Source organism: Pelodiscus sinensis, chromosome 18 (assembly GCF_052426305.1).
Source record: "Pelodiscus sinensis isolate ZL-2025 chromosome 18, ASM5242630v1, whole genome shotgun sequence".
NCBI classification, from domain to species: Eukaryota; Metazoa; Chordata; order Testudines; family Trionychidae; genus Pelodiscus; species Pelodiscus sinensis.
This window is the reverse complement of record NC_143069.1, coordinates 30558685-30574937: the sequence shown is the minus strand read 5'-3', so window position 1 is coordinate 30574937 and position 16253 is coordinate 30558685. Positions and strand designations below refer to the sequence as shown.

At 50.4% G+C, this 16253-nt stretch overlaps 1 pseudogene across 1 annotated transcript; it reads left to right on the top strand.

The window, feature by feature from the left end:
* The first annotated feature begins 631 nt into the window (after window positions 1-631).
* Window positions 632-8291, top strand: LOC142823789 (uncharacterized; annotated as a pseudogene). The gene is made up of 2 exons (XR_016347165.1): window positions 632-924; window positions 6364-8291. The product of XR_016347165.1 is annotated as an uncharacterized LOC142823789 (transcript).
* The last annotated feature ends 7962 nt before the right edge of the window (window positions 8292-16253 follow it).

The window sequence follows — 16253 nt, the reverse complement described above, 5'->3', positions numbered from 1 at the left end:
CACCCTAAAGCTTAGCGGTGTTACCACCAGACTGATTAATAGACAGCGAATTACCATTCAATGAATCTTCGCAGTGCGAGTCAGGCCCTGATTGGCTGCTGCTCGGGGCAGGGACTCTGACAGGTGTGTAGAGCGCAGCGAGCCATGAGCCAAGTGCTGCCCTAATACACCTAATAGACAATGTGCAGCGCCTCGCACAATGGGGCCGTGGGCCCTGGCAGGGGCGAATAGGCACTACCGTAATACACCTACTAGACAATGTGCAGCGCCTCGAACAATGTGGCCGTGGGCTCTGACGGGACGAATGGGCACTGCCGTAATACACCTAATAGACAATGTGCAGCGCCTCGCACAATGGGGCCGTGGGCCCTGGCAGGGGCGAATAGGCACTACCGTAATACACCTAATAGACAATGTGCAGCGCCTCGCACAATGGGGCCGTGGGCCCTGGCAGGGGCGAATAGGCACTACCGTAATACACCTAATAGACAATGTGCAGCGCCTCGCACAGTGGGGCCGTGGGCCCTGGCAGCGGAGAATAGGCGCTACCGTAATACACCTAATGGGTAAGCTGCAGCGCCTCGCACAATGGGGCCTACCGTAATACACCTAATAGTCTCAGTGACTCGGTGCCTGGGCAGCGCCCGGCCCGCCGGGGCCCCGATCCCGGTGATTCTGCCCGACGGGCCCCGATCCGGTGCCTCGGTGCCTGGGGAGGGGGCCATGCTCCGGCCGGGCACTGGGACCCAGCGGACTCCGGAGCCGGCCGGGCTGCTGCTCTGGCCGGGGGCTCTGCTGGGTCCCGCTGCCCCGGCCGGCGGTGTCGGAGCGGCCTGGCCGGGCGCTGGCCGCCGCGGTTCCCTCCCGGCCGCCCGCAGATCGCAGCCGCCCACGCCGCGCCGCTGGGATGAGAACCCGCCGCAGGTACCGCCCGCCCGGGCAGCCCCGGCGCCCCGCTGCCACCCCCCCCCCCCCCCCCGCCGGGCGCGGACCTCCGGGAGGGGCACCCTGAGGACGGGGCTGGGCCGGGCCTGGGGCCGGTGGAGATGGAGGGGGGGCGGCGAGAGGCACCGGGACACACAGACACCAAAACACACACACAGGGACAGAAACCGGGACACACTGACAGACACTGGGACACGGACACAGAGACACCGGGACACAGACGGATACAGGGATACATAGACAGCGGGAGAACAGACCTACACCGGGACACACACACACAGACAATGGGACAACAGCCAGACACCGGGACACACACACACAGACAATGGGACAACAGCCAGACACCGGGACACACACAGGGGCGCACACAGACCGTGGGATCCATGGAGAGCAGGACATGCAGACGGACACCAGAATGCCCAGACAGACAGGAGGGGCAGACCGAGAGACACAGGGATGCATAGCTGGACAGATACAGGATGCTCCAACAGACCCAGGGATGCACAGACACACAGACATAGGATGCCTAGAGAGACACAGATGCACAGACATGCAGACGCAGGACGCCCGCACAGACAGACACAGGACACCCAGACAAACACAGATATACAGACAGAGGGACACCCATGCCCATTCCAACTCTCTCACCTCCCCATCTTGCAGGTGGGCGGTGCCCTGGCACGGACGCCCTGTGCCCGATGGGCACAGCTGTCTCGGAAGCTGCTGGCTGCCTCTGGCAGGGCCATGCAGGGTGTCAGAAGGGGCAGGGTGCCACACGTCCCAAGCACCTTCCTGGGTGCGAGCAGTGGATGCTAGATAGGGACAAGGGCATAGGTCACCCTGGGACAGACGGGAGCCCTGAGAGAGCAGTCCAGGGGATGGGGAGAGCTGGGGTGGGCAGGTGTGGGGGACACCGTTATGGAGTGGAAAGGGGGTGTACTGGTGGGTGGCTGTGGGGTGAAGGAGGGATGGGAAAGAGGTGTGGACATGTGGATTGAGGGACAGGAACAGGAAGCTGCTGGGAGTGGGACTCAGGACTCCAGGACTCTCTCCCTGGCTCTGGGATGGGAGTGAGGTCTAGTGGTTAGAGCAGGAGGGGGCTGGGAGCCAGGATTCCTGGGTTCTCTTCTTGGCTCTGGAAGGGTAGTGGGGTCTAGTGGTTAGAGCAGGAGGGACTGGGAGCCAGGACTCCTGGGTTCTCTTCTTGGCTCTGGGAGGGTAGTGGGGTCTAGTGGTTAGAGCAGGAGGGGCTGGGAGCCAGGACTCCTGGGTTTTCTCCCTGGCTCTGGCAGGGGAGTGGCATGTAATGGTTGCTAACGGTAATAATGCCTGTGTAATAGACTTGTGTCAGGTATTTGACTTGGTACCGCACATTTTGTTTAAGAAACTTGAATGGTACCAACTGAACCCAGGCCAGAACAAACTGGCTAACTAGTCGGGCTAAAAATGTAATTTATCAGGGAATCCTCCCACGGGCGACCAACAGGGACCAGCTCTTGGCCCTACAGGATTTAACGTATTTATCAATGACCTGGCAGAAACCATAAAATCCTCACCACTCAGGTTTGCAGCTGATACGAAGTTTGGGGCGGGGAAAAGAACGAATTGGCTGGGGTCGCTGTTCCGGATCTCGTGGAACACTGGGCGCAGGCAAACGAGGTGCATTTTAATTAGGGCTGTCGATTAATCGCCATCAACTCATGTGACTAACCCCAAGCAATCGCGATGAAAACAATCGGGACTGGTTGCTATTTGAACCATGCTACTATTAGCCTACCAACTGAAATGGCTTGAGAAATCTTTTCGGATGTTTTTCTCCATTTTCAAATACATTGATTTCAATCACGACACGGGTAATTGCTCATTTATATGATTCTTTTTTGATTCCACATCTTTGAACTGTAAAAAAGAAATCGTATTTTTCAAGTCCGCCTTGTACAAGTCCTGCTGGGTGACGTCTTTATCGGGAAATGGCAACTTGCAAATGGAGATTGGATTGGATTTTTGTGACACGAACGATCTCGAAACCAAAACAATATAAAACTTCGGCGCCCACAAGACCACTCAGTCCCACCTCTCGTTCAGCAACCACTCAGATTGGTTTTACGGGACGTAATGTTGCCCGTGTCTTCCTTTCAGCATCACCTGAAAGTGAGAACAGGTGTTCGCCTGGCGCTGTTGTAGCTGGCATTGCCAGGTGTGTATATGCCAGATACGGTAAGCATTTACACGGCCGTTCATGCTTCGGCCATCTTGCTTCCATGCTGAGGATGCTCCTTAAAAGAATGTGTTAATTTCATTTGTGAGTGAACTCCTTGGGGGAGAATTCTTTCTCTCCTGCTCTGGTGTATCCATTGTCTGCCACTTAACCCCTTTTTACAGCAGCCTCGGCTGATGCCCCCGCAGAGGGTCGTTTTAAGAACACTTTCGTTGCGGAGCTGACAAGTCTCCGAGAAGGGGCCCATGGGAGATTTCTACAGACAGCTACAGCACGCAGCCCAAGGTCTGAGAATCTCAAGTGCCACGCAAAATCGGAGGGGGACAAGGTGTGGCACCTAATGGAAACTCACTCTTCTGCTGGTGGCCTCTGACTTGGGATGAAAACGAACCTGCCTCTGTGTGCGTTGCTTCAGGCCGTCATCGAGCAGAACTGGTCATCAGCATGGACACTAGGGGTGTTAAATATCGATTCATTGAATAGTCGATTCACCTCGTGAATTCTTATCGGTGACTCGACTAGTCGATAGTCGCCGGGGGTGGGGCCGGCAGCCAGTGCACTCCCAAAGAGCCCCCTGCCACTCCGCACTGCTGCCTCTGTATCAGAGGCAGCAGCATGGGGTACCAGGCGGGAGCTGGTCCATGAGGTTTTAAAACCAGCTGCCCTCACGGACCGGCTGCCTGTTGCCTCATGCTACTGCCTCTGATACAGCCCGTCTGGGGAGTCTGAGCTCCCGGACCCGGCGCAAACTGGAACTAAGCCAGGCTGCCTGCCTACCTGGCTCCTAATACACTTTAAATGCAGAGCTGCAGCGGGGATAGGTCCTGGACCCGGCGCAAACCGGAACTGAGCCAGGCTGCCTGCCTACCCAGCTCCTAATACACTTTAAATGCAGAGCTGCAGCGGGGGTAGGTCCCAGACACGGCGCAAACCAGAACTGAGCCGGGCTGTTGGCCAGCCTGCTAAAAAATTTACTGCGGGGGGCGGGGGAATGCGTGTTGTCCATAGCATGAATCTATAAGCTTTTGCTTCTTGGTGAATTGGTTAATCGACTGCACTATTACATCCTTAATGGACACATGTCCTCTGGAATGGTGGCAGAAGTGTGAAGAGACGTCCGAATGTTTAGCACATCTGGCACGTAAATACCCTGCAACACCGACGATAACAGTGCCATGGGAACGTCTGTTCTTGCTTTCAGGTGATATTGCAGATAAGTAGCAGGCGGCATTATCTCCTGCATGTGGAAACAAACTTACATAAGAACGGCCAGACTGGGTCCGAGCAAAGGTCCATCTAGTCAAAGGTCCATCCTGTCTTCCAACAGTGGCCAATGCCAGGTGCCCCAGAGGGAATGAACAGAACAGGGAATCATCAAGTGACCTCTGTCGCCCATTCCCAGTTTCTGACAAACAAAGGCCAGTTACATCATCCCTGCCCATTCTGGCTAATAGCCATTGATGGATGTATCCTCCATGGATTTATCTAGCTCTTTTTTTAACCTTGTCTTCACAATATCCTCTGGCAAGGAGTTCCACAGATTGACTGTGCATTGCATGAACAAATACTTCCTTTTGTTTGTTTTAAACCTGCGACCTATTCATTTCATTTGGTGACCCCTAGTTCTTGAGTTATGGGAACAAGTAAATCACTTTTCCTTATTCACTTTCTCCACACCAGTCATGATTTTATAGCTCTCTATCCTATCCACCCTTAGTTGTCTCTTTTCTAAGCTGAAAACTTCTTTGAGTGACTGGCTGAACAAGAAAGAGGACTGAGTGGACTTGTAGGCTTGGAAGTTTTACATTGTGTTGTTTTGGGGTGCAGTTATGTGACCCCAAAAAAATCTGTGTTCGTAAGTTGCGCTATCAGGATATGCAGTACTTGTATGATGTGAACTGAAAAATGCTGTTTTGTCTCTGTTACGGTGAAAATAGTTGAAATAAAAAATAATACTATACAGTGAACCCTGTCCATTTTGTCTTCCGCATTGTAGTTGAAGGCACCATATTTGAAAAGGCAGAAAAACTTCCAAAAATATTTAGAATCAATTTCACTTGGTGTTCAATTTCTGGGGATCTGTGCACGTAAAATGCAATGAATCAAGATTAATTGTTTAATGGCTTGACAGCCCTAGTTTTTATGCCACTAAATGCCAATTTATCCAGCTAGGAACAAGCATGTAGGCCACATGTACGGGCTGGGGGCCCTATTCTGGGGAGCAGCGCCTCTGACAAAGATCGAGGGGGCTAATCAAGAGAACAGAAGCTCCCAGGGCGACGCGGTGGCCAAAAGGGCCAACGTGATCCTGGGATATCGAAAGCGGGGAATCACGAGAGGTTATTTGGCCCCCGGGTCTGGCCCTGGGGCGACCAGTGCTGGGATCCCATGTCCAGGAGAGGGGCCAGGAGAATGGCTAATGGGTAAGAAAACTTGCCAGAGAGGGAGAGACCCCAGGAGCTCCATCTATTTCGCTTCACAGAGAGAGGGTTCGGGGGGTGACTTCATCCCCGGCTATCAGGACCATCACAGGGAACAAATATTTAATAACCGGCTCTTCAGTCTAACAGAGGAAGCCAAAGCAAGGTTCTGCCCAGCACTATGGCCTGTCTCTGTAACAGACCGAGAGCTTAGCTCAGGGATGGGCAATACCTTTTGCAGGAGGGCCACTTCATGAATTTTGCTCTTGATCACGGCCGGTTCCGCCCCGCAAGGAGGTAAGCCCGGGGCAAAAGGGGCTGGGCTGGGGCCTGGCCTCTCCCCGCCGGGGCCGGAGGCTTTGACGTAAAAACAGAGCAAAAGGCTCGTGGTTCCCGGCCCTGCTGCTACCGTGTTGCCTGGCAGCCGCCCGGAGCCGCTGTGGCTTTGTAAAGGACTCGCGGCTCCGGCCCCTGCGGTAGCGCCGCAAGTGGGAGCCATGAACCATTTAAATAGGATCCTGCTGCCAGAGCCACTGCCTGGAAATTGGGCCGCAGGGTAGAACTAGAAAGAGGCCAGAGGCAGCCCGAGGGGCGGGTGAAAGCGTGAAGTGGGCCAGATCCAGCCCCAGGGCCGCATCTTGCCAGACTTAGCGACTGATGGATTCGCTGACACTTTTGGGGGGGGGGGATAGATGACAGGGGATGATCCTTCCCTGGCTCCAGGGTGGATGGCCCCCGCTGGGGCATCTCCGGCTCTCACCCTGTCCCCTTGCCCCACAGTGATGGCTGGGTAGGCGAGGGGAGTGCCACCGCAGCCGCCGGATGGAGCCAGGCCAGCGGAGGGAGTGGGACGGTGTGCCGGGGGGTAGCCTGCCCTCGAAGACAGCAGAAGGAACCAAGGACCACCCATGCGGCCGTGCCTGGCAGGACCTGGAGGTGACAGGGATCTGGCCCGCCGGCGCCCGCTACGCCCAGCCCAAGTGGGGTGAGGCTGCTGCCCGGGGCAGGCGGCCCGATGGCCCGGAGGTGTCGTGGGCCCAGCCAGAGCCCCCCAAGACATGCTCCAGGGCGACGTGGGGCCCCAAGCTGCACTCAACCCTGATGGGGTGGCCGCGGTGCAGGGACCCCCCGCGAGCTCCGTCCCCGAAGCTGCGGGGCCCCTACCGCAGCCGGCTAGCCGGCCCCGGCTGGCTCCTCCCCCAGGAGGCGGCGGGTGCGGGCGTCCCATCGTCACCCCCCGAGGGCCCATCGGAGGACCACCTGCTTCTGATCGACGCCCAGGGCGTGCCGTACACGGTGTCCCGGCGGGACTTGGAGGCGGGGCCAGCTGTGGCCCCGCCCCCCCGGCGGGTGCACTGCTGCCCCGTGTGCCGGCGGGCCTTCCTGTACCTCTCGGACCTGGAGCGGCACCGCATCAGCCACTCGGAGCACAAGCCCCACCTCTGCCGGGCCTGCGGCAAGGCCTTCAAGCGGGCCTCCCACCTCCAGCGGCACCGGCACATCCACACCGGCGAGCGCCCCTTCCGCTGCGCCATCTGCCAGAAGGGCTTCCGGGAGTCGGGGGAGCTGCTGCGGCACCAGCGGGTGCACACGGGGGAGAAGCCCTACCAGTGCCCGCTCTGCCGCCTGCGCTTCACCGAGCGCACCACCCTCCGGCGCCACGCCAAGCGCAAGCACGCCCGCGAGCCCGGCTACCAGGGCGCCGGGCCGGGCACCTGGGCCGATGGGGGCGAGGGCCGGCCTGGGTGGGCAGCGGAGGGCGGGCAGGAGCTGGGCGTGGAGACTCCTTGAGGGCACCTTCCTGGGGGGATGGAGCAAGGTGGGGGGGGTCACTGCACTGGAATCCCTGGGGGGAGGGGCACCAAGCAGAGAGCCCAGGAAGATGGAGGGGGGCCCCAGGGAGGGGGCCAGAGACCCCTGGATTATGCTGGGTCCCTGGAGGATGGAGTGAGGCTGGGGGTCGGGGCTGTTGCCCCTATTGACAGCACTGGAAGGCGCTATGACCCCTGGGGATTCAGTGGGTGCAGGAGCCTGCCCCACAGCACCGTCCCGTCCCCCCCAGAGCTGGGGCATGAAGGAGACGACAGTGTGGAAGAGCTGCCATATTGGATCTCATTCCCACCACGCAGCAGCATCCCTCCGGGGGTGGGGGTGGAGGGGACAGCTGGGTGTGGGGGGGAGGCACATGATGGGAACATCTATCCGGGGGGAGGAGAGGGACACGCTGTCGTGCTAAGGCAAAAAACAGGACTATGCAGCTATTAAAGACTAACAAGATGGTTTATTAGGTGATGAGCTTTCGTGGGCCAGACCCACTTCCTCAGATCAAATAGTGGAAGAAAATAGTCACAACCAAAGGATACAATTAAAAAAATGAACACACATGAAAAGGACAAATCACATTTCAGAACAGAAGGGTGATGGGGGGGGGAGGTGAATGTCTGTGGGCTAATGATATTAGAGGTGATAATTAGATTTGGTATCTATGGTTGTGACAATTCTCTTCCACTATTTGATCTGAGGAAGTGGGTCTGGCCCACGGAAGCTCATCACCTTATAAACCATCTTGTTAGTCTTTAAAGTGCTACATAGTCCTGTATTTTGCTTCAGCTACCCCAGACTAACACGGCTACATTTCTATTACTGTCGTACTAAGGGGCTGTCCTAGGTGCCCACCCACCAGACTCAATAAAGAAGCTGGCTCTGTATGGCCGTCTGCGAACTCCTTTTAGGGGATACAGGAGGGGGGGTGCACATTTGGGGGGGGGCAGGATACCGGGGTAGAGGGGACTGTGGATTTGCTACAGGGTAGGGGCAGGGAGGAGTAATAAGAGAAGGCAGGGGAATGGTGGTTCATTGGGGAGGGATATGCAGTCAGGCACAGTGGGGGGAGGGGTGCTGTGTGGACCGGGGTGGGGGAGTCTTCTTCCAGCTGTAGCCCCACTTCTAGAAATGCACCAGGTGTGAAGCAGAACCAGAAACCAGCCCCTAGTTAGATTCAGTTGGGGGGCACTGGAAGCCCCAGGAATGGCTGAAAGAGACCCATACCCCTGGGCAGGGCTGAGATCTTAGCTAACTCATCACACATGGTAGATAGGCGCCTCCCGCCCCCTCCCCCCCCACACACACACAGGGAGAGAGCGAAAAGTGAGGAAATTCCCAACCCAAAAATTTTGTGATGTTGGATTTATGGGAAGAAACAATTCAATGAACTAAGGAGCTTCCCAGAACAAAAACAAAAAACAAAAACAAAAAAACAACCTTTCTTTCAGACAGAATTAAGGTTCTAACAAACGAAAATCCCCTTTAAATCAATATGTACATTAAAATAAAGCATTAATTATTTACCAGTACAATAAAATTTAACAAAAATCAAATTTAGATTTGAAATGTTAATGTTTTAACTATTTAGACTAGACACAACATTCAAATGAAACACGATAGAAAGTTTAACCTTTTAATAGCTATAAAGTCAATTAAAGGAATAAAATAAAACCAAAATAAATGTCAAAATAAAAAAATCAGACTTAAGATGTTAATACATTTAAAAATAAATCTTGCAAATTAAAATAAGATTTTGAATAATTTAAAAAATAAAATGAAAAGGACAAGCAAAGACGATTTAAAATTGTAATAGTTTTGAATTAAAATTAAATCACGCACGAAAAATAAGATTTAAATGTGTAACAATTTATATACAAAATAAAAGGGAAAATAAAACACTGAAAATTTCAAAATTGTAAAGTAAACTAAGGTAAAATATTTAAAATATTGTAAAGTAAATACCATTCAAAATTAAATTCAATATTTTAATTAAAGTTAGATTTTGTTCCCTTTTCTAAAGACAGGGCATTATAACCCCAGCAGATCAGAACACAGAAGTACTATAATTCTGAAACAGAAGTGAAAGCTCTAAGATCCAGCCCATAAGTCAACCCCCATGCTGACATCTTTCTCTCTTCAGAGCAGTCTGACCTAAGGGGTACAGCACTGCGCTGGGATGCGGGGATTCTGAGTTCCGTCGTGCCTCAGGCTATGTCTAGACTGCTTCTTTCGGAAGATGCTTTTTCGGAAGAGATCTTCTGGAGAAACGTCTTCTGAAATAGCGTCCACACTGCAAAAGCGCATCGAAAAAGTGATCTGCTTTTTTTGAAAGATAGCGTCCACACTGAATGGATGCTCTCTCGCATGTAAGCTGTGATTATTATGGACAGAGTGGCTACCAGGGCACCTGTGCTTTTTCCTCTTTTCCGTTCTTTCGAAAGAAGTCCCTTTTCCCCATCCACCCACGCCTTTTTCCAAAAGTATTACCAATGTCGGAAAACCCCTCTGTTCTTTCGATTTTCTTTCGGAAGAATGCGATTGCAGTGTGGATGTAATTGATTTTTTTTTGTGGAAAAACGCCTGTTGTTCCGAAAAAATTCTGTAGTGTAGACATATCCTCAGTCTCTCCTTTCAAATTCTCTCTTTTGTGAAGAGCTTTTGCAAACTACTGGCACGATACAATAATAATTAATATTGCTTCCAGGCCATTGCTTCTTTAGGATGCTCTGTCAAGTTGCCAAAAGTTCAGATAAATTTTCTTTTCCATGTAAAAATGACAATTTTTGCAAATGAAAAATTGCTGACACATAAAATCTGTTCAGGGTGGGGCTGTTTATTTATTTATTTGTTCCCATTGTCAGTTCAGGTTGGCCTGTGTGGTCCCAGCGAGGCAGCTGTCCAAAAATATCAAAGATAATTTAAAAACCCCCATCAAATTTGTATTTTCCAAAATTGCAGTTTTTGGTAAAGAATCAAGCCAATTTTTAAAAACAATCAGTTTCCGGTTGTTATATTTGCCTCAATTGGCCGTCTGAATTTAATCAATTAAATCTCTGTGACATTTATTCATCATTTATAAGACAATTATTTGCTATTAGAGAACCCTACTTTCAAAACAAGATAAAATTTTAAATTAAAATCAACACAAGGCCTTTGTTCGTTGGGTTTTTTTTCTCTACATTGCCACATTGGATTGCTCATTTTTGTCACTTGGTGGCCTTTGCTCCTCCCCTCCCAAAACAAATTCTACTTAAAAATCAAATTTGCAAAATTTATACTTTTTTTACAATTACAAGATTTTTTTAGGTAAAAAAAAATCTCTTCAAGGTTTTTACTGATTTTTTTCCCGTTTCCTTTCATTGCCACTTTGGGTTGGTCACTTTGGGTGCATGGCATTTCAGTTTCTCCAACATTTTTAAACAAGGTGTAACGATCTCATTTTAAAAAACATTCACATTTATGTTTGCTTTTAGAAGAAAATTCGTGAAAAAAAAATGTGGGGAGTGGGAAATAGGTCCAGTTTGAAAACCAGACCAACAAAAACATCTGCATTTTTCATTTTCTGTTGGTGCTAGGGGCGGGCTTTGCATAAATCTTTTGGATACATTTTTTGGATAAATCTGGGACGAGAATCTTTTTGACATAAGACGATTTTAAAATAAACGTTTGTGTTACCTCGAGTCCAGAAGCCTGTTGTCTGATGGTGGCTGGGGCCGGGGGCTTCGGAGGGACTGTACAGAACCGGGCAGCTGGCAAATGACCCATCCTCCAAGCCCAGCCAGCGGTTTAGAATCATAGAACACTAGGACTGGAAGGGACCTCGAGAGGTCATCGAGTCCAGTCCCCTGCCCTCATGGCAGGACCCAGTACTGGCTAGACTAGTGGTTCCCAATCTTTTCCAGATGGGGACCCATTTTGACAATTCAGGAAGACTTGGTGACCCAGGGCGATTCCAAAAATGTGTGAATGGCTCCTTAAGAGCCACCGAGGAGACACCTGGTGACCCTTTTGAAATGTAATGGCGACCCATAAGAACAGAAGAACGGCCGTACTGGGTCAGACCAAAGGTCCATCTAGCCCAGTAGCCTGTCTGCCAACAGTGGCCAGTACCAGGTGCCCCAGAAAGGGTGGACTGAAGACAATGATCAAGCGATTTGTCTCCTGCCATCCCTCTCCAGCCTCTGACAAACAGAGGCCAGGGACACCACTTCTATCGCTTGGTTAATAGCCTTTTATGGACCTAACCTCCATGAAATTATCTAGCTTCTCTTTAAATTCTGTTATAGTCCTAGCCTTCACAGCCTCCTCTGGCAAGGAGTTCCACAGGTTGACTACACGCTGTGTGAAGAAGAACTTTCTCTTATTAGTTTTAAACCTGATACCCATTCATTTCATTTAGAATCATAGAATCATAGAACTGGAAGAGACCTCAGAAGGTCATCAAGTTCAGCCCCCTGCTCTAGGCAGGTGTCCTCTAGTTCTTCTATTATGGGAACTAATAAATAACTTTTCTTTATCCGCCCTCTCCACACCACTCATGATTTTATAGACCTCTATCATATCCCCCCTCAGTCTCCTCTTTTCTAAACTGAAAAGTCCCAGTCGCTTTAACCTCTCTTCATATGGGACCCGTTCCAAACCCCTAATCATTTTAGTTGCCCTTTTCTGAACCCTTTCCAAGGCCAAAATATCTTTTTTGAGGTGAGGAGACCACATCTGTACACAGTATTCAAGATGTGGGCGTACCATAGTTTTATACGGGGGCAATAAGATATTCTGTGTCTTTTTTTCTATCCCTTTCCTAATAATTCCTAGAATCCTATTTGCCTTTTTGACCGCCTCTGCACACTGTGTGGAAGTTTTCAGAGAACTGTCCACGATAACTCCAAGATCTCTTTCCTGATTTGTCGTAGCCAAATTAGCCCCCATCGTACTGTACGTATAGTTGGGGTTATTTTTCCCGATGTGCATTACTTTACACTTATCCACATTAAATTTCATTTGCCATTTTGTTGCCCAATCACTCAGTTTGGTGAGATCTTGTTGGAGTCCCTCACAGTCTGCTTCTGTCTTGACTATCCTAAACAGTTTGGTATCATCCGCAAACTTTACCACCTCACTGCTTACCCCTTTCTCCAGATCATTTATGAATAAGTTGAAAAGGATTCGTCCCAGGACTGACCCTTCGGGGACACCACTAGTTACCCCTCTCCAATCTGAAAATTTACCATTTATTCCTACCCTTTGTTTCCTGTCTTTTAGCCAGTTCTCAATCCAAGAAAGGACCTTCCCTCTTATCCCATGGCCGTGTAATTTACACAAGAGCCTTTGGTGAGGGACCTTGTCAAAGGTTTTCTGAAAATCTAAGTGTACTATATCTACTGGATCCCCCTTGTTTGCATGTTTGTTAACCCCTTCAAAGAACTCTAATAGATTAGTAAGACATGATTTCCCTTTACAGAAACCATGTTGACTTTTGTCCAACAAATTATGTTCTTCTACATGCCTCACAATTTTATTCTTTACTATTGTTTCGACTAATTTGCCCAGTACTGAAGTTAGACTTACCGGTCTGTAATTGCCAGGATCATTTGTAGAGCCCTTTTTAAATATTGGTGTCACGTTGGCTACCTTCCAGTCATTAGGTACGGAAGCCGATTTAAAGGATGGGTTACAAACCACAGATAATAGCTCAGCAATTTCCCATTTGAGTTCTTTTAGAATCCTTGGATGAATGCCATCCGGTCCCGGAGATTTGTTAACATTAAGTTTTTCTATTTGTTCCAAAACCTCTTCTAATGACACTTCAGTCCGGGACAGTTCCTCAGATTCATCACCCACAAAGGATGGTGCAGATTTGGGAATCTCCCCAACATCCTCAGCTGTGAAGACTGAAGCAAAGAAATCATTTAGTTTCTCCGCAATGGCTTTATCGTCCTTGATTGCTCCTTTTATATCTCGATCGTCTAGGGGACCCACAGGTTTTTTAGCAGGCTTCCTGCTTCTAATGTACTTAAAAAATCATTTTGTTATTTCTTTTTGAGTTTTTGGCTAGCTGTTCCTCAAAATCTTTTTTTGCTTTTCTTATTACAGTTTTACACTTGATTTTACAGTGTTTATGTTCCTTTCTATTTATCTCACTAGAATTGGACTTCCACTTCTTAAAAGATGCCTTTTTGTCCCTCACTGCCTCTTTTACATGGTGGTTAAGCCACGGTGACTCTTTTTTAGGTCTCTTGCTATGTTTTTTAATTTGGGATATACATTTAAGTTGGGCCTCTATTATGGTGTCTTTAAAGAGTTTCCATGCAGCTTGCAGGGATTTGGCTCTAGTCATTGTGCCTTTTAATTTCCGTTTAACTAACCTCCTCATTTTTGTGTAATTCCCCTTTTTGAAATTAAATGCCAGGGTGCTGGACTGCTGAGGTGTTCTTCCCACCACAGGAATGTTAAATGTTATTATATTATGGTCACTATTCCCAAGCGGTCCTGCAATGGTTATCTCCTGGACCTGATCCTGCACTCCACTCAGGACTAAATCGAGAATTGCCTCTCCCCTTGTGGGTTCCTGCACCAGCTGCTCCAAGGAGCAGTCATTAAAGCCATTGAGAAATTTTATCTCTGCTTCTCTTCCTGAGGTGACATGTATCCAGTCAATATGGGGATAATTAAAGTCCCCCATTATTATAGAGTTCTTTATTTTGGTAGCCTCTCTAAACAACTGGCATTCCCTCCCCCTCAGAGGTATCCTCAGTGCGAGAGGATACCGCAACATCCTCTGGAAGTAGGGTCCCATCTACGGGATGGTTTCCCTCTGTTCCCATTGAATGCTCTGTTCCCTTGAGACTTTCATCCTCTTTAAGAGCACTGGGGCTCTCAGACTGGAGGTGGGACAGTACTACAGTGTCCCGGAAAGTCTCATCAACATATCTCTCTACCTCCCTTAGCTCCTCCAGTTCAGCCACCCTGGCCTCCAAAGCCCGAACTCGGTCTCTGAGGGCCAGGAGCTCCTTGCAATGGGTGCACACATACGCCACCCACCCACAGGGCAGGTAATCATACGTGTTACACTCGACACAATAAACAGGATAGCCCCCACTCTGCTGCTGGGCTTCTGTCTCCATTTTTCTTATGAATAAGTTTAAGTCTAAACTGGGCTTCCTATTAAATGTCTGGAATATAGATTATAAAAGTTATGTTTAGAGAAGGTCAGAAGTCACTAGCACCCTCCAACCTCCCTCTCCAAACTCCCTGTTAGCTGCTCCTGTTCGCAAGCTCCCTGGTCGCTGAGTCACAGGCTTATATAGCTCTGGTAGCCCCTCCCCGTGACTGAGGCTCAGCCAATTAACAGAGGCTTCTAGATTTCAAACCTTTTAGAAGCTCCTTCAAACAAACTAACAGACAAACCAAACAGACAAACACAAGCTCAGCACACAGCAATCCGCCCCCCCCCGCCCACACACAAACACACACTCCAGACAGCCACTTACCACAAGGGTCCCGTATTTACTCCTCTTTTATCTGGAGAACTCCCTCTCCAAACTCCCTGTTAGCTGCTCCTGTTCGCAAGCTGCACATATTTGGGTCCCAACCCATAGGTTGGGACACCCTGGTTTAGACCATCCCTGATAGACATTTATCTAACCTACTCTTAAATATCTCCAGAGAGGGAGATTCCACAACCTCCGGAGGCAACTTATTCCAGTGTTTAACCACCCTGACAGGAACTTTTTCAAACCTAAACCTCCCTTTCTGCAGTTTAAGCCCATTGCTTCTTGTTCTATCCTGAGGCCAGGAAGAACAATTTTCCCCCCTCCTCCTTGTGACACCCTTTTAGATACCTGAAAACCGCTCTCATGTCCCCTCTCAAGCTTCTCTTTTCTAAACTAAACAAACCCAATTCCTTCAGCCTTCCCTCATAGCTCGTGTTCTCTAGACCTTTCATCATTCTCGTTGCTCTTCTCTGGACCTTCTCCAATTTCTCCACATCTTTCTTGAAATGTGGTGCCCAGAACTGGACACAATCCTCCAACTGAGGCCAAATCAGCGCAGAATAGAGGGGAAGAACGACTTCTCGTGTCTAGGGACAGCCAGAGCACGGAGCCGCGTCCCTAACCAACCTGGCTAATGGCCATTGATGGACCTGCCGGCCAGGAACTTCGCTCATTCTTTCCTGAGTCCAGTTGTACTTTTGCCCGCCTGCCCTGCTGACTGTGAGTGCCACTGGCTAACCGTGCATCTGGTGAAGCCAGACTTGCTTAGGTTTGTTTTAAACCGGCTGCTTGTGAATCTCATGGGGTGGCCTTTGCTTTGTGTGTTATGTGAAGGGATAAACAACACTTCTTTACCCATGTTCTCTACTCCAGGCACTATTTTATAACCCTCTATCGGCCCCTTCTATCCACGGCCATTGCCAGTGGGGGCCGGGCAACCCTCCTCATGCCCCACGCCCACCCCGCCTCTTTCCACCTCCTCTCACACCCACTTTGCCCCCCTTTCCCGAAGCCCCCCCCAGCTAGGGATTAGCAGGGGAGCCGGGCATGGGGCACCCCCCCTCACTGCAGCAGCAGCTGGAGCACCCCAACCCGCTCCCCACTGCTCCCCCAAACCCAGCACAGCTCCGGGGAGCGGGGCAGGCCAGGGTCAGAGGATGGCAGGAGTGTGGAACAGGATGCTGGGTTGCTCTGGTTTCCATGGCTCCAGTGGGTGAATGCGGAGGGGGGGGTGTCGAACCCCTGGTGCTGTGTCCCCCAGTAATTCTCCAGCCACGGGGGCCCCATCCATAGGTCAGCTGAGGAGCCTTGCAAAGTGGGTAGCTGCCCCAGCCGTCCTATGGACGGGACGAA